Source organism: Protopterus annectens, chromosome 6.part0 (genome assembly GCF_019279795.1).
Source record: "Protopterus annectens isolate FY-2018-M chromosome 6.part0, PAN1.0, whole genome shotgun sequence".
In the NCBI taxonomy this organism is placed as follows: Eukaryota; Metazoa; Chordata; order Ceratodontiformes; family Protopteridae; genus Protopterus; species Protopterus annectens.
Genome location: NC_056737.1, coordinates 352,041,735 through 352,063,897, shown reverse-complemented (window position 1 = coordinate 352,063,897; position 22,163 = coordinate 352,041,735).

Here is a 22,163-nt window from a genome sequence, read left to right as displayed (position 1 = left end):
TTAAAACAAGTTTAACTTTAATCTGTCCCATTCATTTCAACAAGAAAGAAGATTGATAACTGAATCTTTTATTAGCATAGCTAGGCAATTACTCCCTTATAGTCAACGTTCATCATAACAGTATTTGAGCCCATTGTCCAATGTCCCCTTCAGGATATGTCTTACTAAATATTTCAAGCAGTGAGAAAGACCCCAAAGACTCCTAACAAAAAAAAAAAAAAAAAAGATCACAGGCTTAATCTCCCTAGCTTTCCAGGAGAGGCTATATGTTCTATTCCTTTATTCACTGTCTTGCTGATTTTTAAAGGGAGTTCTCCGTGTTACCTACCATGTCTTTAGAGACCTTGTTCCTTACCTCCTGTATCTCTACAAAACCAATATTTCCAGAAATCCTGTAATGAGGGACCTAAATATTCACCAACAGATAAAGCATGGTGGAGGAACAGGTTTTCTTAAACCACTGGAATAAACTTTCTCTGCTTGCTAAGCAGTGGGATTCACTAACTTTCTTTTAAACATGATATAGTTGATTGGATATCTGCAACTTTTCTCTTGAAGTGACTGATATTGTCCTCTTTGAGAAAGGAGGTATGACAATAGGGAGAGTCCTGATAAGATGTAAAGAGTCATAACATAACCCTTAATGACCTTGGAATATACATGAATCTATGAACGCAGGTATGCAAGATTAAAATGTGGCTTGTAGTTGCAGGACCATATGTGTCTTAAGTGCAAACACTGACACTATAAATGATATGATCTGAAAAAGCTAATGAAATTTCTTGACAGCCAGGAAGAACTTGCCAGTTTACAGGAAAATAACTTCTGCTACTTTATTTCTGCAGAGAAAGCATCACCATCAGTGTGTGACTGGTAAAAGTAGAGAGAAGGCATCACCCACCTAGACCAGAAAATGTTTGGGGTTTACTTGTCACAATTTCCCTGGCTGTGAGGCGCTGGTCTCAGATAATCACTGTAAGTGGAATACTCCTAAGAAGCCACTCTAGGGAGAAAGGCTAGTACCCCTTGATTCAAAGGGCAGATGTATAATGCAAATGGAGTACTGCTGCATCTGACAAGCTGCATCATATGTGTGCCTAACTATTTCCAAAAAACTTATATATGACCTGTGTTCATGACTATATCAAGTTATATATATGGCTGGGGTAGAGTCCTTCCTTGTATAGATTACTTATTATAGCACATTTAAAATTAAAAGTGTATGAGGAGCTGCAATGTCCTAACTTCTTCTTTAGAATGCCTTGTTGAAGTTAAAACTTGCCTGAACATCTATTTTGATACGTTGTCATAACCCATGATTTTTACTTGACAAGGCATTACCAGTTCAATATTTCCATTTGAGTGTGAATAATAGAGTAATACAAGCTCACAAAACAACAAGGGTAATGCAGTATATTTGGGCATGCAAATATGATCTTATGTCCCATTTATTGAGTGGTACAAATAATAATACTTATTTCTAGTCTATGTTTCTCTGAAGGGCAGTTGTGTCACATATATGGCATCCCTCTGCCTGTTCCATTATATACTGTTTATAGTTTGCTCCCTGATGATCCTACAAGGCAGTTTCTTTTCTTATGTTCTACTAGTTGTTTTCTGTGCAAGATTTGCTGTATATAATTTATGGTAATTTAACTGTAAATATTTGATATGCCTATGAAAAGTTGCTGCTGTCATGATATTATGAAGTGTACTGGACTGCAGAACAACTGTAACAAGAGCACTATAACAAATTACAGAAAAATAATCAACTGGACTTTGGTCTCTATAGCAAAGCAAATATTTTAACGTGTCTATTTAACTGTACTCGCCTTGAAATTAATGTACTGTACTTTTATATCAAGATGAAGATTTAACTGCATTGTCTTATTCTTTTTGTCCATTTCATATCTGAAAATGGTTCTTGGATCTAGTTCACTTATCTGAATACCAAATTAAATAAATAAATTAACTTGGTTTCTTGTTGCTAAATTGACAACTATTAGACTGAGTGCCAGTCCATGAAAAAAACGGCCCGAATAATTACCATTGAACCTCAAAGTAAGTTATTTTTGCAGGGAGCAAGCCCACCTGCACCCCTTATGTGGGGGAACCCCCAGACTTATACATACCTACACTGAGGTTGCTCAACAGTAGGAAAAAAGGAAAACTTCACTGTCTTTGAAAGCTGTTTCAGCTAATTTTGTTTGTTTTGGGCAATTGCTTAAATGTTGTTGATCCACTGACTAACACCCAATAAATTCACTATCTACATACTGCATGACTTGAATAAATTGCATCAGTTAACGTTGCTTTTAGCTTATTCACCTCTAAAGGCAATTGTGCTTACTGGCTATACCCAATTAATAAATGAATAAACTGAAAATCTGGCATGCATGATATTAGTTCTGAAAATATAGGCTAAATTAAAAAAAAAATGAGCAGTCAGAGAGATTTGCAATATCACCAGAATACAACTAATGGGAGAGGAGTTGGTATAATGGCTAAGGTCTTCAAAGAGACAGGGTACAGGGTTTAATTCTCTGGTTAGTGGCTAGGCATGTGATAGTCTAGAGACTGACAGCCTAGTATTTACCTATAAGTCTTGCATCATTTTTGAAACTGTAGGTCTACTTTTATGGTCAGTTCTGTTTTCCTTTTGTCTTGTATAAATGTTCATGTTTTGTGGCTTTGTGGACCTGCCCAGCATGAGGCTAACAGTATGGTCCCCTTAAGTAAGGCATCATTATGCAAGCTGTTCAGTTTGCTCTAAAAATGTCAGCACAGCGACACCAAAATCCAGCACTTGTTCAGATGCCATGGTTTTTCTAACAGGAGTTATGCATGTTCACCCTGGTTGATTTTATATTTTGTGGACTTTCTTGTTACCTTTCTTTTCTGAATGATGCATGTATCAGTCTGAAAAACATCAGTGTCATGGTAACTGCAGAGCCATCTGTGTTACCCTTGCATGCTGGTTTGTATTTTTCGCAGAAAAGTAGGATTTAAAATAAAAAGTACTCCTGTTTCAAATGTCAAGTATCTCTTAAAGTGAAATTTGAAAGTTGCAGTTTCACAGCTCATGACGCACAGATATGTTTCCTGCTATGGTATTATCTAAGTAGAGGGCAGCACATCTGCTTAATTACAATGTGATCCACTACCTAAAATACTTGAAACTGGCACTCCATATGTTTTAGTTGATTTTTTGCTAGGATGCTAACAAAGATAACTAATTATTTAAATAAAAAAGCAAGACATTATTAGTTTTGCCTCAAAAGACAGCAGGCAGTTTTAATTTTTCACAGTAATTTGAAAATATGCCTTTGGGCCCTCCATATGGAAAAGTTGAAAAACAAAGCTGGGCAAGACATTGAATTAAGACAGTGAAAGCCTTGCTTCAAGAAATTCTGGCCTGCTATAGGTTTCTGAGTGATGAATCCTTAGTTATGTTAATACTCACCATTCGTCTATGTCCGAATAAGAACCCATGTGTCTGAAAGTTCCTCAGATATGAAATTAAGAGCTTTGTGAACTAGATGCCTAGGAAGCAAAACAGACAATGGTATGAATACAAACTGAATGTAGGAGACATTACACTGAATATTGACAGGAAATGTTGGAACTTATGCTTTGATCTACTCTCTACAACTACCAAAATGCAAAGCTAAGGAGACAGTGGCAGTGAACCAGCTGGGCATCAATAAGCCTATATCATATGGATTTGTTTATAATCTAAATAGAATGACAATGTAACTGGCAGACTTTAGTTTGATTCCTAAGTGAAAATGTTTTTCTCTGTTTTGGGCACATGAAGTCTTATGCAACTGCACTCTTAGAAGAAAAGCAAGTTTAATCCTTTGTTGTGTTGCTCTTTATCAGTGACAATGCCTCACTGTTACTGAAGATATATTTACAAACAGAGTGACTGTAGTTTAAAGATGGATGCACATTGCAGGTAACATGCAGTGTGGAATGGAAATATAAACCTGGAAGAAGTATATGAGGTGCTATAGCAGTAAAGGATATACACCATCTATCATAAAGTGCATTGTGTAGCATACAGACATAAAAGGTGACAGGTCATGAGAGATTACAGTAGTGTCATGTAAAGTGTGCAAAACAATAAAGCTAATGGAAAATGAGTGCCAAAAAGGGAAATGTGGAGAATAATTATACACTTAGCAAAACTGATAAATATCTATACAGAAACAAAATACTCTTGCAAATACAATTGGCTGGCCCACATAGGAAAATATAGCATATTATACAATTCCTCCTCTAAAACGTGCACGCTGATTGGCCAGCCCAACCAGCATGCCCGTTGTAAATCCCTCAATATACTAACGGAAAAAGGTCCGGTCGCCCGGACTTTTTCCATTAGTATAAAACACTGTCTCGCTATGTTAAAAGAGTTTAACATAGCGATACAGGTTTTAAAAAAGCAATGCAGATCTCCGTTGCTTTTTTTAAAGCTGTCTTGCTATGTTAAACTCCTTTAACATAGCAACACAGTGTGTAAAAAGCAACGGAGATCTTGCGATCTCCGTTGCTTTTTTTTTTTAAACCTGTCTCGCTATATTAAATGGGTTTAACATAGCGAGACAGCTTTAAAATAAGTAACGGAGATCTCTGTTGCTTATTTTAAAGCTGTCTCGCTATGTTAAACCCATTTAACATAGCGAGACAGTAAAAAGCAACGGAGATCTTGCGTTCTCCGTTGCTTTTGCCCACAGCTCTGATGTACTGCGTAGGCATGCGCAGTACATCAGAACTGCCGCAGAATACCAGACAGCTGCGGAAGGGCAGCAAAGAGGCATTATACAATGCCATTATTTAAGAAAAGTAATTATTTATTTTCTTAAATAATGTCATTGTATAATAGCAATAACCCACTTCTGGTGGTAATGGATTTAACCACGGTTGTCTTTGTTTGGTCCCGAGGGCTTTGCCCTCGGGACCAAACCACGCCAACCGTGGTTAAATCCCGCATTACCCACACCCAGGCGTGGGTTATTGCTATAGTAACCTACCTAATGATTTGTTAGTTAACCAATATCCTACTTATTGTGGCATTCCACTTTGATATATGTCACTTTGATGTACTCTTGTGTTGACTACTGCATTTAATTCAGCAACTTTCTGATGAAGGCTATTTTCTGTATATGCAATCAATTTTATAAAAGGAAATACTGGTTTATGTCACTTTGGAGCTGTCTTGTTTTTCTCATGAGTCTGTGCCTCTGTTCTTGTGCATCTTCTTTTCAGGAAAAAAAAACTGCTGCCCATTTGGACTTAGTCATATGAAGTTATTAATGTGTATTTCACATTCCTTGAGTATCCCTTTTTTCTGTGATGTAAATAGTGCATTCCTTTAGTCATTTGTTTTCTGCCATAGGATCTGTTCTGTTTTAAATAATAGAAAATAAGTACCATTGTATCGTAAAACCTTTTATTGAAATGAATTAAAATTCATGTATCTTTTGGAGCTTATTTTGTCTTCATCAGACAAAATTGGATCTTGATGGCAACATATTTTCAAAGCATTTACAATGTGTCATGAGACCTATTAATGCAATCAGCATGAGGCTATCTTAAATGAGAACTTTTCTGTTGCATTTTGATCATTACTAACCTCATGTTTTATCTGCCATGTACTTTCCAATGCTTAGATTTCATCTATTATGAATCATCCTGAAGGAATAATGCCAAGGTATGTTTCTCAAAGGATGAGTATATTATCTTCTTAATAATTGTAAACACAATATATGAGAATTAATGGGTCTACTTCATATGATCGAAGTACCTGCAGTGGTGGTGCTGCGGTAGCGTTGTCGCCTCACAGTAAGACGCTATCCAGTTCGATTCTCAGCTAGAGCGTCTTCTGCGTGGAGACATGCGTGAATGGACGTACCTTCGTTGAAGGTTGTGCGTCAGGCCTGGCAAGCCAGTACGTAAAAATCAACTGCCAATCATTAGCGGACCGGAGTTCCACTGTGGCGACCCCTAACCAGGAAAAGCTTAAAGACACAAACAAACTTCATATGATCGAAATTTCATTTGACTGAAATTCATTTGACTGAGACCATATAACCTAAAGTTCATAATACTGAAAACTCACTTGACTGACGCTCATAACACTGACACCTTAAAATACTAAATTTCAACATAGTAGTGGTAGTGTGTATAAGGTAAGTAAAAGGTATATGCCCTTTTCTGCACTGTATTGCAATCCTGGAGTTAGTATATATAGTTAGAGGGGTGTTGGGGGCATAGCCCCCCACATAGTTTGAGTATATATCGTGTTCTGAAAAGAGTAATTTATTGGACTTTAGGTAGCCATGTCTATGGTTCAAAATATTTTAAAATAGGTTGGGGCTACGCCCCCACTCCCCTCAATGTGGTAGGCTGTGCCCCCCACACACCCCTAACTATATATACTAACTCCAGGATCACACTTCATTGGGGAAAAGGGCATATACCTTTTACTTACCTTATATACACTGCCACTACTATGTTGAAATTTAGCATTTTAAGGTGTCAGTGTTATGAGCTTCACTCAAGTGAGTTTTCAGTATTATGAACTTTAGGTTATATGGTCTCAGTCAAATGAATTTCAGTCAAATGAAATTTTGATCATATGAAGTAGACCTGAATTAACAAGATTTGCCACTCCAGCAATATACAGAATTTTACATAAGGCCCTGCAAAATAAAAAATGAGCGATCTTTAATTATTTTAAAGAATAACATACATTTCAGGAAAATATGTTATAATTTGATATATTATGCATGTCTTTTAAACTCAGAATATCAGATATAAGCCATCAGATGCTGATATTAATAATGCAGGTACAGTACATTGCACAAAAAGTGTTTTTACATGAAGAAAGCCACCAAGCAGTTATAAAAATACTAATTCTGAAATCACACAATAGGATCATAGTATCATAGGAAGTTACTAGACTATTGGCACTGAGGCCCTTATAAGCTAGCCAAGAGTTTAGCCTATGTTTAGACAAGTCAGCACCCAATGCCACTATCCAGCAGGGACATGGGTGGAATCCCAGCGGTGTATTTTCTGTTTCCCATCCAGTTATCCAGGTTGTGCTTAAAAAGGGGTAAAGAGGTACTTTGCTTGATGTGGAGAAGGATTCTATTCTACAGATGGTGGAGTCTCTGGGACACAAATCTGTCCTGCCAACAAGTCTTATTGATGTCACAGACTAGGTTAAGGCCGTGCGTGCGGACTACTTCAGTGGAGCTTGACTTGCGGATATGCAACAGTCCCATCAAGGTGGGGTCCATGATAGCCTTGTATGCCAGACAGAGGTCTCCTCTGAGGAGTCTGTATGAAACTGAATAGAGGCATAGGGCTTTTAGCCAATCTGTGCAAGGTAGATGTTTGAGGCCCTAGATTCTCCCAGTGAGGAACCTCTGTAGTCTCTCCAGCTGTGCTCTGCAAGGTATACGCCAAAAGGGGCGTTGTACTCAATAATGGGCCTTATAAGGGAATATTACAGGGATGTTATGATCTCCTTGTCCCTGGATGAGATACTCTTACTTATGAGGTGGGCCATATAGAAATCTTTCCATCCAGTGGAAGCAACATGGTGGTCAAAAGTCTGGTTGCTATCTACCTGGGTGCCCAAATTCCTCACAACTGATTGTGTGCTTAAGACATTGTTATAAATGTGATAATTTGTGGGGATGTCACTCTCCCAAAAGGGGATGATGATGTAGTTTTTGGCATTCAGCTTGAGGCCATGTTTCTGGCACCAGTCATTTGTTTGGGTGAGACCCTCTTGGAGGATGTCCACATCACTAGGGGAATTGCTGACAGTGCCCAGCTTAAAATCATCTGCAAACTTAGTCAGCCGTAGCCCACTGGTTTTGGCCTGCACTTCAGAAAAGTAAATCCCAAATAACAGAGGCCCCAAGACCGATCCCTGGGGTATGCCACTCGTTACAGGTCTACTGCTTGAGGTGGCTTCCCCTACTTTGACCAGGTGGGTTCTATCAGTAAGTCAGTTTCCCACCCATCTGGTAACATGCAGACTGATGCCTAGTTGAGAGAATTTATCTGTTATACATGAGTGGGGAATAGTGTCGAAGGCTATGGCCAGGTCAAGGTAGGTGGTGTGCACCATCTTCCCCACACCCATAGCTTCGGTGACTGTCTCAAAGAAGATGACCAAATTTAACAGACATGACCTCCCCTTGACAAAGCCAAACTGTGTGGGACTGTAGTGAGTAAATGGACAAATTACCTTACCCACTGTGCCCTAATCTTGGCAAAACACTGTCAGCACCATTCAGTAACATCCCCTAGAGCTCTGTTGGGAACCCTCCTTTTTGCATTTAATTTCTCTCTCTCTCTCTCTCTCTCTCTCTCTCTCTCTCTCTCTCTCTCTCTCTCTCTCTCTCTCTCTCTCACTCTCTCTCTCACTCTCTCTCTCTCACTCTCTCTCTCTCTCTCTCTCTCTCTCACTCTCTCTCTCTCTCTCTCTCACTCTCTCTCTCTCTCTCTCTCTCTCTCTCACTCTCTCTCTCTCTCTCTCTCTCTCTCTCTCTCTCCTCTCTCTCTCTCTCTCTCTCACTCTCTCTCTCTCTCACTCTCTCTCTCTCTCTCTCTCTCTCTCTCACTCTCTCTCTCTCTCACTCACTCTCTCTCTCTCTCTCTCTCTCACTCACTCTCTCTCTCTCTCTCACACTCACTCTCTCTCTCTCTCTCACTCTCACACTCTCTCTCTCTCTCTCTCACTCTCACTGTCTTTCTCTCTCTCTCTCTCTCTCTTGCTCTCACTCTCACTCTCTCTCTCTCTCTCTCTCTCACTCACTCTCTCTCTGTCTCCCCCTCTCTTCTGCAGATCAGGAAACAGGACCTCTGATTTCAACTAAGTCTGCAGATGACTGAAAAATGGGTATTAATATTATGACACCCCTCTGACACCTGTACATTTAGAAACAACTTACCCTAGAAATATTTAATGCACTGAAAATGGGATCATATTAAATGCAAGAAACATTTAGTGTCATTGTATCTGGTACACAGTCTTCCACCTTTGAAATATAGTGTAGACAATATCCCACCACAAATGAAAATGTAGTCTGGGACTATATAACCTGGGTAAGCAATTTCCTTTCCTTTAGTGACTGTAGTCTGAGCGTCCTTTTCCTTAGTACAGTTGAGACCCAAAGATATAAAGAAGTCCTCATTCATTTATATTCAGGATTGATTAGACCAATCACTGAGTGCAACATCCCCATCAAGGTGCATCATGGTAGATTTATCAAATGAAGGTGTGCAAAGAAGAGAATTATAAGCTTAAACACCATTACCTACCAAAAGATGCCAGAAAGCATATTCCTTGACTCAGTATTTTGTAGACTGTTGAGGTGTGGTTTGCCTCATTCCATGCCAGGAGATGACTTGTTGTATTTCATATCCTGTATCATCTTAAATCTAATAGCTCTGCAAACACCAGAACCAGGAACCTGAATCTTCACCACCAGATAAACAGAGCAGAATGGAGAAAGAGATCCATTACACATTACCTGCCCTATCTCTAAAATAAACATCTCCTGCAAATTAAGCAGTGTATAATATCATTCTTAAAACAGAATCAAATTGACTGGATGGGTTCCCAGAAGCTTACTATGGGGCTGATTGGATTAGCCCTCTCAGGATGTGAATACAGCCTAAGAGTGGCAAGCAACACAGATTCCTGTCTTCATATAAAGATCTTGTTCTGCAGTTCTGTACACTTTTTCATTTGTTGTTGTCAAAAATAGCCACACCGACATAATTTGATAAGATTTTGTTAATAAAACCAGCAAAACATTAATATATCTCAAAACTCATGTCAGACTGAAAATACAGTCAAAACATAAGATTTACAATCACTCAAATTTAAATAAACAGTGTTAAAGACATGCTCATCCCATTTATACAATCATGCAACTAAACAGCAACAAAACACACACGAGGAACAGTGTACACTGGCATTCACTCCAAGGGCTTCTCAGCAGCTTCTTTTCTCATTCCTTCCTAAACATCCTAACCAACACTGCTACCATATAAACTTATCTGTAATAACATACCAAATCTTGAACAACAGTAGGTAACCAAACTTGTGATCAATCTCAACATTCCTCCTTGCATTCTTATTTATATAAAACTGAAAGGCACTAGACAACCATGCACCTACCCTCTTTATGATCTTAGCCAACTTGCCCTTAAAAGGTAAATTAGATGCACTACCTACATAAAAGAAAGTGCAGAATGCCTCTCATTTGCAATTCTCTGACTCCCCAAGACCCTTCTAATCACAGCTGGATCATGGTTAAATGGGACCCGAGGCAGGGTAATGGACTATTGCCCCTCCCACAAAGCCATTCTGGTGTCCCTTTACTTGTCTTTCTCCCCCCATTGCCATAAACAAAGTTCAAAACTCTCAGCGTGCATAGTATTTTTTCTTTACTTTTGAAATGAAGACAGAACATACTTATCAACCTTTTGCAGCATGAAATCTGGACAAAGACATAAATAATAGAGGGGCAAAAGCCCAAAAATAAGGACAGTTTTTAAATATTGGTCTTACAAACTTAGAAAGTTTATAGAATTACAGGTTTTGCATTAACATGGATTTTCTGAAAGGTATGAAGTTCGAAACTGAAATATCTGTCATTATTTTTTTTTAGTTCAATCCTCAATGATTTGCCAGAAAACCTAAATTTTATAATGAACAGATCCAAAGTATGAGGCAAAAATTTGGACAGTCAGTGGAAATCTGGACAGCTGAGAGGTTTGAGACAGAGATATGGATTTAAGTCAACACTTTTATTTATCCTTTGTTGACCAGGTTAGTCCCATTAGGCTAGTAACCTGTTTTCAGGGGAGACCCTTGGTAGTATTTATAGTACTAGGCAAAAATTTGCCAGAGCATTGTGGAACTTCTTCCTAGCTCAGGTGCATGTAAAATATCTGACAGCACATACTAACAGCACAGACTGATGGAGCCTTTGTTTAACATCTCATCCAAGGGACAGCACACTTAAGAAGCAATGTCCTTCCTACACTCAGTTAGCCATGCACTGTAAAACATTTGTCCCTGAAATATGCCTGCATGCCTAGTTCTCCAAGCAGCTCTGTGTATAGTTTTGCATATCCTCTTGTGACACCTAGTCCTACTACCAAAATGACACTTCATTAACTCGATAAGGGAAATCCACTCAGATGGCCATTTCCTCCCTGGCCAACATAGACACCCCTAGCTGTGTGGTTCTTTAGGCTACCCCCCCAAAAAAATAGCTATTGAGAGACCTATTGAAAGTTCTCCCAGCTACTACTGCTCAACGTATAAAATATCATTCCCATTACTTCCTTAACCCTAACCTTTTTCTTATCCAACATTACACCAGTTTTGGTCCGTAACTTGTTTTGCGTTCTGGATGAGAAATTGAACAAGCATAGCTTACTATCCACTTCCAGACCCCTAAAATTAGTACTTTAGCTGGATTTTCATGCTTATCCCCAGCGAGAGGTAACCCCACTTCTTTACATAATTCTTGAAAAACATGCACAACTTCCTCAGCTGGATCCAGATCTTCTTGAGCTTAAAGTAATCCAAATAAGGAACTGCTCTCTGACCTGAAATCTGGTCCTGATAAAGCCAGAGCAAGAGTGTAGTAAAGGCCTTAAATTTTGCACAGCATACCACACAGCCTATTGGTACAGGTTTGTCAGAATAAAATCTCCCCTTCAAATACATACCCAACAAAGACCAGTCTTTTCCACAGATGGTAAACAATGGAAAAGCTTCCTTAAAATTTATCTTAGATAACCAATGGCCAGTAAAACCTCAGATCACATGCACCATTTCATGATAACAGGCATATTAGACCTTTACCTCATGCTTTTCAACGTAGCCCAGCTTCTTTATCAGGACCAAACCAAGCATGGAACCCCCAAAGATATGAAATGTCAAACTTCAAAAGGCAGTAATAGTCACCCTGCCTGAACCTCATTATCCAACAAACCTTGAGCTATCCCCCCCTTTCCCCTAGACTGAATACAGGTTGCTACAAACCTGGCCCAAACCTTTCATCCTTGATTTAATTGAAAAATCCAACATAAACCCATGAAGAAGCTCTAGAACCATATCTTATCCAGGTACTTCAGCAAGAGCGTTCTGAAAACTCAACTTCTAGTAGAGGAGTGCAATAGGCAGCCAATCAATTATCCATGAAATAGCAAAACTTCTCTTGGTCCCCACATGCTGCCCCTACACTTCTCTGATAAGCCCCCCCCCCTCCCAGTCTTGTTACTCTCTTACTGTCCTGAAAAAGGGGGCCATCCCTTCTTTACACCTGTCCTTCACAACACCATAAGATGCAATGTGAGTGAACAAATGTGAATATGTGCAAACTGGCTAAGAGCGCTTCTTGGTGTGAAGGGTCCAGTATGCCCTACTCTTGATTTCTGCCCCTTTAACTACAACCATAAATTGCATTAGTATCCTATCCAACATCATACCCAGTCATTTGTTCATTTTAAGATTGACTGCCTACTCTACCAGAGGAAAATAATTTTTCTATCAAGTAATTTTAAACCTAATATGTTATCCTAAGTCCAAGAGTCTTGGGTGCCAGTCGCTTAGTTAGCAAAAACATTTTTCCTTTATATCGTTTGAATCATGGTACATATTTATTCTCTATTCCCACTTAGTCATGCAGTGAGCTGTCCAGTTTTCCTCTCACTGGTTAAAGGCAACCTTCCTTTAATATTTATTGCACATACATCATAAATTGTTTGATTTGTTTAGGTAATTCAGAGGTAAATATTCTGATAGGAGTGGCATCCTAAAATCTGCTCCTTTCTCCTACCTCTAACCTTTACAGAGTTTCACAGAATGTCCAGATAAATCCTGCTATACATGAAAATTGCTGTCTTCTTATTTTGTTTTTAATTTGTATTTAAATAAGGTGTAGTCTTAACCTGAAATTATGTTCCAGTTCTCAAGCAAGTTAGAAGTAGTCCATTTCTTGGATAAAAGTGTTGACATTTTGTACCAGGGTAACATCTTGTTGAAGGTTTCCTTCTGCTTTTTCAGTAGTACTTGTTGTGGCATTACATGGTTAATCCCCAAGTCAAGTGACTATAATTTTTTGCCTGACAGCAGTCAACATGTAAGATTATATTAAAGTCAGTGTTGTTGTTCCTTTGGGTTTTCCAAGTTAGGGGTCGCCACAGCGGAACTCCGGTCTGCTAATGGTTGGTAGTAGATTTTCATGGTGCCAAGGTGTCAGCTCGATGCCCAACCTTCAACAAAGGCACGCCCATTCAAGCATGTCTTTTGAATGCCACTCGACCGCGGGGTGGACATGCAGACTCCACACAGAAGGCGCTCCAGCCAGTTTCCAGTGTTTTAAGTGCATGTATAAACTTCAAGCATTTCTTTACCACTGCTCATCATGCAGCAGCAGTTAGTAGTGCCTTGTATAGATTAGACACCTAGAAACCAAATTTGTTTCTATAAAATTACCCCTGAAACTGTACCAGTAACTCAGTAATGTAGGGCAACTACTTTGCATATTGGGCAGCTAGTTTACACATTAAAGAGCACTGCCCCTTGAATTTAGAACTATATAGCCTAGCCTGGTCTAGTCTCTTGTCCCAACACACTCCCTCGGATTCTCAAAAGCTTGCATGAGTGCAAGATTGGTGCAGGAGCTCAAGCAGGCAATATGTCTGCCGTGCAATCCAGGAACAGCCTGCAGAAGCGTGCACAAGTGCTCCTGCACTAATCTTGCACGGACTAAGCCCTGGTATGCAAATCACCCCATTTGCAGGTGAAATCGATGCAAATGAGATGATTTTGTAATCCACGAAGTTTGCGACCGTCCGTGCAGGACTAGTGCAATCTGCAGAAATGTACTTAGCTAGTAACCGAGTACATTTGTGCAAAATCCAAAACGGAGCTGCGACAGCTCCAAATAAAGGCTGCATATCATTGAGGAAGCATGCCGATGGCCAAGTATAAGGCCATTGGCATTGCAAACAAAACAAAAAATAAACTTTTATTTTTTTTTTTTAGCTGATATCGGCTGTTTAAGCGTAGGGCAGCGGCGCACAAACTGGATCAGGGGAAATAATAAAATAAACCTAAATTAAGCATTCTAACTAAAATCAGTATTCTGCCATGCAAGCAGGCAGAAGACAACATGACCAGTGAGTAGTGGTTGCTAAGGAGGGAGGCTCAGTGTGAGACATGTAACTATGCATCAGCAGGCAATCTTATGCAAATGAGGGGAATGATAGTGAATCCCAGTTTTCCCCAGCATGTGAGTCAGGTCCCAACAGTGGAAGAGCAGGAATAGCCTGGTGCAAACCTAGGAGTTAGGTGACATCATGGGAGTTGTGTCAGGCATACTGTAAGTGGATTGGAGCCCTGTGGCTCGGGTTTGCTCCTAGCTTAGCACAGCTAAGCTGGGGGGATGTCTAAACCTGCCTAGCACTCTTTACAAAGCCTAAGCGGGTGTGCACACTGCACTCTGGGTATTAAAAGAAGAAAAAAGAAGTTAAACCAGGAAATAGCAGCAGTGTGCACATTTGAGCACTCTGTTTGCGCGGTGTACACACGAGCTTAAACAGGAAGGCAATGGGAAGGGAAAACAGCAGTAGGAAGGTAATCAAGGAGAAGTAGCTTAGCTGGCAGGTGAAATGTATCAGAATCAGACAATTACACAGGCAGCAGACCAGCCCAGCCCAGAAAACTACTATAAACTAAGCAAACACCTTCCCCTCTGGTTTTTCCCACACTCTACACCACCGGTGTAAACAAGTGGGGAACGTTTAACACTCACAGCAGAAAATGATAGGGGCTGCAGTAGCTATCATACAACTTGTGGAAGAGGCTGAGGGTGGTGAGGATGTGAATGTTGTCGACCAACCCAGATTGAGGAGATGGAGAAGTGTGCACAGACCCAGGGTAACCTACCAGGGGCAACATGACCTGGAGATAGTGGAGCGCTATAGGCTGGACAGGGACCTCGTACAGCAAATTGTTGAGCTGTGCCGGCCACACCTGACACACAGAGGGGGACCCATCCCAGTGGATACCAAGGTATGTGTAGGCCTAGGAATACTAGCTACAGGTACCTTCCAAATGCCAACTGGGGATATGATGGGGATTTCACAGGCATCAGCATCCTAGGTACTCCACCAATTCCTGGATGCCATGTCAGCACATATATTTTTCAAACACCCGTGAGGCATTGGCCAGCAATATGCAACTGTTCCACCAAATAGCAGAATACCTTGAGGTAGTGGGTGCTATAGACTGCATGCACATATGCATCAAAGCACCACCCGGTGACCGGGGTAGTGTCTACATCAACCGCAAGGGCTTCCCCTCCATCAACTGCCAGGTCATGTGTGATGCCCAGGGCATAATAATGAATGTGTGTGCTGGCTGCCCTGGAAGCTGTCACGATTCCCACATCTGGCATCTGATGCAGCTGTACCAGAGATTTGCCAGTGGGGCATCCCTCATGGTCACCTAGTGGGGGATGCTGGATATGCACTGGAGCCATGGCTGATGACACCCATCAGAAATGCACACACACACACGAACAAGAACTCCATATTGAGGCACATGGACAGACCAGAAATATAGTAGAGCATGTGTTTGGGATGCTCAAGTCATGGTTCCAGTGCCTGGACACATCCAGTGGAGCCTTGCAGTACTCACCAGCTACATGTTTTGTATGTGCCATGCTGCACAATATAATCTTGCGGAAACAGCTGCAGCAGGAACAGTATGGAGTAGGGCCACACAACCCCCACCATTGCCAAGGCCTGCACAAGCACTGAGTGACTCAGAGGAGGAACAACTTGAGCCTGCCCCAGTAGGCAGAAGGAGGAGTGCCGACTATGCCATTTCCTTGGCAAAGAGGCAATGCATAGCACATACACTGACACAGGAGGGACCCAGGGAATAACACCTCTCTCCGACTCTCACATACAGTAAAAGGGATGTCAAACATTACACTACCTGTGCCTAACCATGTTTAGGGAGTGTGCTATGTGCATCTGAAATAGGCAGCCCTGCAGCACCACCCTCAGTACTGGGGCACCCACAAGTTAAGTGACTCACACATGCCAGTCAGGGGAGGTCACATAACCAACAACAGTCACAGCCATCAGGACAGGTGTAGACAAACACAAACAAAGGCTGTGCTATGGCCTCTGAATGAGGGCTATGGGTAACCACTCCCTCCCCAGGCATACACAGACAGACTACAGCAGGTCAGGCAGTGGGGTGTCAGTTCTGAAGGGTAGGAAGTCAGAAACTAATATGTAGGTAATTAAAAGCTAAGATCTGTAGTACACTGGTATACCTCTAGCCAGCACGATAGGTAAGACTACAGACTGAAATGGAGTACCCAATATAGCAATACAGTCCTAGCAAATGTGTACAAGTGTCAGGTGTGCCCCCCATCCTACATAGAAATATAGTAACAGTCAGGTATGACCCCCCAATCCTGTGCAGAACTGTAGAAATAGTCAAGTGTGCCCCCTCATTTTACGTAGAAATATAGTAACAGTCAGGTGTGCCCCACCATCCTGTGTAGAAATGGAGAAATTGTCAGGTGTGGCCCCCCATCCTATGTAGAAATATAGTAACAGTCAGGTGTGCCCCCCTCAGTCCTGTGTGCCCCCCACAGTCCTGTGCAGAAATGTAGAAACAGTCAGGTGTGCCCACCCCTGCTATGCAGAAATGTAGTAACAGTCAATGCAAAATGATTGATGGATACCCTGCAGAGACAGCATGCTACATGCCGGGGTACAACAAAAAGGTCAGCACAGCAGTACAGACTACCTGGACTCGATCCACACATGCAATACAGACAGCCATACTGGGCATGCTCACACACTTAAACACATAAAGGCCATGTCTGAAACACCAGTGGACCAGACATATATGGCAGTCGCAGTTGTTAGTGCAGACAATCGTCAGTATGCACCACTCATGCCTTGTACACACAGTGGATAAGAATGCAGACATATATGTAAGGACAACACACTATAATAACCAAACATAGATGGACATAGATGTGTGGAAGAGGGTGACTGTGACAAGGAGCCATCCAGGCCTGTTCCACCCAGTACACAGCCAAAGGGCCCCAAACACATGAGTTGCAGATGTCACTCACTTCAGATACTAGCTACAAGTATCTGTCAGCATGACAGACTATGTGGTGCACGTGCCAGCGGTGCAACATGACTGTACATTGAAGTAGTCATCTAGCAGCTGTATACATGTACCTGTGAAATATGACCCTGTGTATGCCCGCATGTGGTGTGTAAACCCCTAGATGACTGGGTTATGGCCCATGCACACACACTGCCTTCCCCATATCCCTACTATAACAAGCCTGCTGAGGTCATCCAATGTGAAATATACCTTTGGGAGAGTTGTAGCCCAGTAATCTCCGTGGCACATCCCATAACTGCATACAGCTGTAGTGTGATAAACTAGGTAGGTAGGAGTTCTAATCCCATACCTGGCAACTGTGTGTGTGTCTGTGTTTGTGTGCATGTCTGTTTGTCTCTGACTGTGTATAAAGCTATGCTTTTAAGGTAGTCACACTCCCAACAATTCAAATGCTCAACTTTGGCAAGGCTGCTGATGTCATCCACCTAGAAATACACCTCTGGGAAGGTTGTAGCCCAGTAATCTCCGTAGCGTGTGCCGTAACTGCGTACTGCTGTAGTGTGATTTAGAACTGTGGTACAGTTCCATCCCCACCCATGGCAGTTTTGGATGTTTTGTGTGTGTTTCAATGTCTGTGTGTGGAGCAATGCATTATAGGCTAGTCACACTCAGTACATTTCAAATGGCCTACTTTGGCAATCCTGCTGATGTCATTCATTGTGAAATGCACCTTTGGGGAAAGAGTTCTTCTGAAATCCCCATGGTGTGTCCCATAACAGCTCCATGCTGTAGTGTAATATAGACCTCTGATAGGGGTTCTATACCCACACATGTCAGTTGTGGATGTTTTGTGTGTGTGTCACTGTCTGTGTAGGGAGCAATACATTTTAGGCTAGTCACACTCACTACAATTCAAATGTCCTACTTTTGCAATCCTGCTGATGCCATCCAATGTGATATACACCTTTGAGGAAGGAGTACTGCAGTAATCTCTGCGGCGCATACGAAAACTGCATAGTGCTGTAGCGTAATACAGTAGATAGGCAGGGGTTCTACTCCCAGACATGACAGGTGTGTGCGTGTGTGTGTGTGTGTGTGTGTGTGTGTGTGTGTGTGTGTGTGTGTGTGTGTGTGTGTGTGTGTGTGTGTGTGTGTGTGTGTGTTTGTAACTCGTATCCTGTGTGGAGGTGGTTGTGAGTATGTGACATCTGTAACCAATGTGGGGCGGGTTTTGCATATTTCTTATATGGTGGCCCTACTATATATCACAATGTCCACCGTACAGGGATAACAGATGTGAAATAGCTGAGAGGCTGGGGTGCAAAGCCATACCCATACATGTGACATCAAGGCCAGGCAATCACAGTTAGCAACCCCAGTATTACCCAGAGCACACTCTCAGCCCATGTCTCATACACACACACACACACACACACACACACACACACACACACACACACACACCTAGGCAACAGCAAATATGTGGGTAGTACACTGCATGTTTGCCACTGATAGTAACTATGGAATGATAGCAGTGGGCTACAGAGGGCATGCCACCCTGTTCATCTGTCCAATATGCACGTACATGCAGACAGTGCACCTCCCCCATATTCCCCAATGGACACCTGCAACACCTGTGGTGCCATCACATGTGACCCACAAAGGACATACCATGCCTGACAACATGCCCTGTATGGCCAGATGCCACTGACACCAGGGAATACTGTTAGCATGCTATCTATGTAGATGCAGGATAAACCTGCTGCCCATTACCAGTTCCCATCACAGGTGGGCAAGACTGGTACATCTCATGATAATTTGTGCTCAAAACATGGGCCAGACACCCCAGATACAATTCCACATATCACTGTACATGCATGTGGGAGGTGTGCACATCCCAAAGGAACACATATATGGCAAGTGTTGCACAGCACTGGCCACAGACAATAGTCACTGAGGTGACTGGATGGGGGATACAATACCCACCTGTGTGGGCAAATGCAGAAATTACAGCCTTGAGCCGCAATGCAGACCATTGTCATGTGGCTTAATGCCAAGGTATACCCATGGCCTAGCCTTGTATAGCTCTCTGGCACAGTCGATCACCACACACCCATGCAGACATGCACCTATGCATGTCAGTACTGGCACTCTGTGTGTTTGTGTGTGTGTTGTATGGTGCGTATGTTCACAGCCACACTCACTACAACCCCCACTGGCATACTGAAGCATGCTGCCTGATGTCAGACACCTCCCTATACCCTTTGCCCATACAACATCCGTATGACCCATGTGGTGCATGTGATACCTGGACAGTGATGTGTTGTGGCAATCTCACTACTGATGGGTTGTAATCCTGGCCCTGCCAAGTGTGTCAATGTGTGTGTATCCCTGTGAGAGTGTGGCTGTGTTGACGCTGGCACCTGTTCATGCAGACAGGCACGTATATGTCACCTACCAAATAGCTACCGTATCCCCATTGCAGATGACACCATCACATATATGATCTGAGGGCTCCACAACAGGTAACCCATGTGACACAGCCAATAACTGCATAGAACTGTAATAGCATTACATAGTCATCAGGGGTTTGATACCCTGTGCTGGTAGGTGTGTGACACAAACATGCTTAGGTTTTACTCTCCCACTCCTCCCTGACTTGTCTTTGCCTCTGTCTGCCTCTCTCACTCCCTTTCTGGTGGATGTGGAGACTTACACCTGCTTTGCTTAGAAAGCATCATGTGTATTTTAAGTGATGCTCATGATCAGCTGATGGCCTCTGCATGAATTGAAGCCCTCCTCTAGCTGATTGCTCGTGGAACAGCTGCGGTAACATCCCCATAGCCAATTGCATGGAAACACACTCCAATATCTAGGAACATCATGTTTGTGTTGGTCCTTTTCAGTCACTGTGAGCAGGAATTCATTCTGTTGTGTGACAAACAGCATCTGAGATGGAATTGGGGATTTACCTCTGACAACATGCACTGTGGAAACAGGCCAACACACAGGAGGGGGAATGTGCCTGACCTGACTACAGACTGTAAGTGCTGCTATACTGCATTTGGAGTAATGTTAGTTTAACAGGGTATGTGCGGATATGGCTATCCTACATATATTAATACATGCCATGTCATTTGTATGTTTATGAGGACTCTCCATCTGTAGGGTCATCTGGACAGTGTGTGGTGCCTTTGGTGTCATGTGTTACCCACAGGATTTGTATCTGTGAACTTCAGAAGGTAGTGTGAGGATTGCAGTCTGTAGATGGTGTAAGCCTTGACAGTTACTGACGTCATATCCTTCATAAGACATATGTTGCAACAAACCCTGTTACAACAGTAAATGTATGCTGTTATCACAGCAATGTGTCAGTATTGGCCCTGTGTATGTGCTTCCAGCCACAACCCAGTCAACCTTTGTACATATGTCATGCATTAAGAGGTGCATATGTGCTGTACACCATAATTAGTGTCATCATATCTGATAACATGCCAGTGAGATATCAGACTGCTACACATGTTATGTACAGTAGCAGTTATATTTGATGACATAACCTGGATATACTGTGGCTGTTTTTACAGTACTGAGGTCTGTGTAGTTATGGTGAATGTTGACAGTGTGTGTATTGTTAATATATACCTTGACCTGTGTACAGACTGTGGTAGTTGTCATCATCCTAGGTCCCATCCTATCTAATGTGACATGCTGCTTCATTGTATGTTACCGTATTGGTGTACATGTTTGTATGGCCATACGCACACATGTCCCATACCACAGGATTAGTGTGTGAGTGGCACATATGAGGATGGTGTTGAACAGATAGTCCATATACTGTAATATTATGCTAGCTTGCCATATGTGGCAGTGGCTGTGTTCTCATTGGTTGTGGTTATGCACTGTCACACAGGTGTATCTTACTCTGTGCTGTGACAAGCCTGTCCAGCCTGCTATATATGCAGGCACATGTGCATTCTCCCATAGGAGATGTAGGCCAGTGTTGAGCCAGTCTGCCTGTAGCCTGCACAGTGCATTGTTATATGCCTAGCAGCTTAGTGTACTTACCCAGTGAGATGTCATGTGCAAATACTTGCCAGATGTACTGCTGCCGGGCCTCCCTTAACAGTCATGTATGTCAGACAGAGCAGTGGGATGCTGTACAGATGTATGTCAATATGTAGTGGGTAGTATGTGACCATGGCACCCCTGTACCAGTGGTTATTACATGTCAGGCCAGACAGGGGTGTGTGACTGCATAACCTATTATGGCATATGTATACCGGTCGTTATGTGTTATACCCATCTACATGGCTGTTAACATCCATATTGTCAGGCATGGTATGTATGTTTTGCACTAAGGGGTTCTGTGTATACCTCTGGACTGTACAGAGTGTGTCAGAATGTCAACACATATTGGCCAGTATCTCTGCTGCAGTCGACAGTGGTGGTGCGTGCTAGCAGCGGTACTTCCCTATGATGTGCTTAGGATATCGGTCAGTAGCCAATGGCACATATGTGGAAAGCAGATGTGATCTCCCACACACACCATATCTGTGAAGATAATCCCAATTAAAGTAGCAATAGTATACAGAACTGTAATAGTACACAAATACATTTTTTCCATTTCTGCACACCTGTGTGTGGGGTTTTTGTCCTATGACTTCTCTGTGGGTATATGTTGCAGGCGTTGTCAGTTATATGGGTGGCCCATACAGTGTACAGTTGTAGGCATAGTGGCTGTTCCATATTTTGTGCACCTTCTACATATGTATCTTACTGTACATATCTCTGCGTGTGTATGTGTAGTCACATGTATATATATATATATATATATATATATATATATATATATATATGTGTGTGTGTGTGTGTGCGTGTGTATGTATATCTGTATCTGCATATATGTGTCTGTGCATATGTATCCTGGGGATGTTGATAGCTT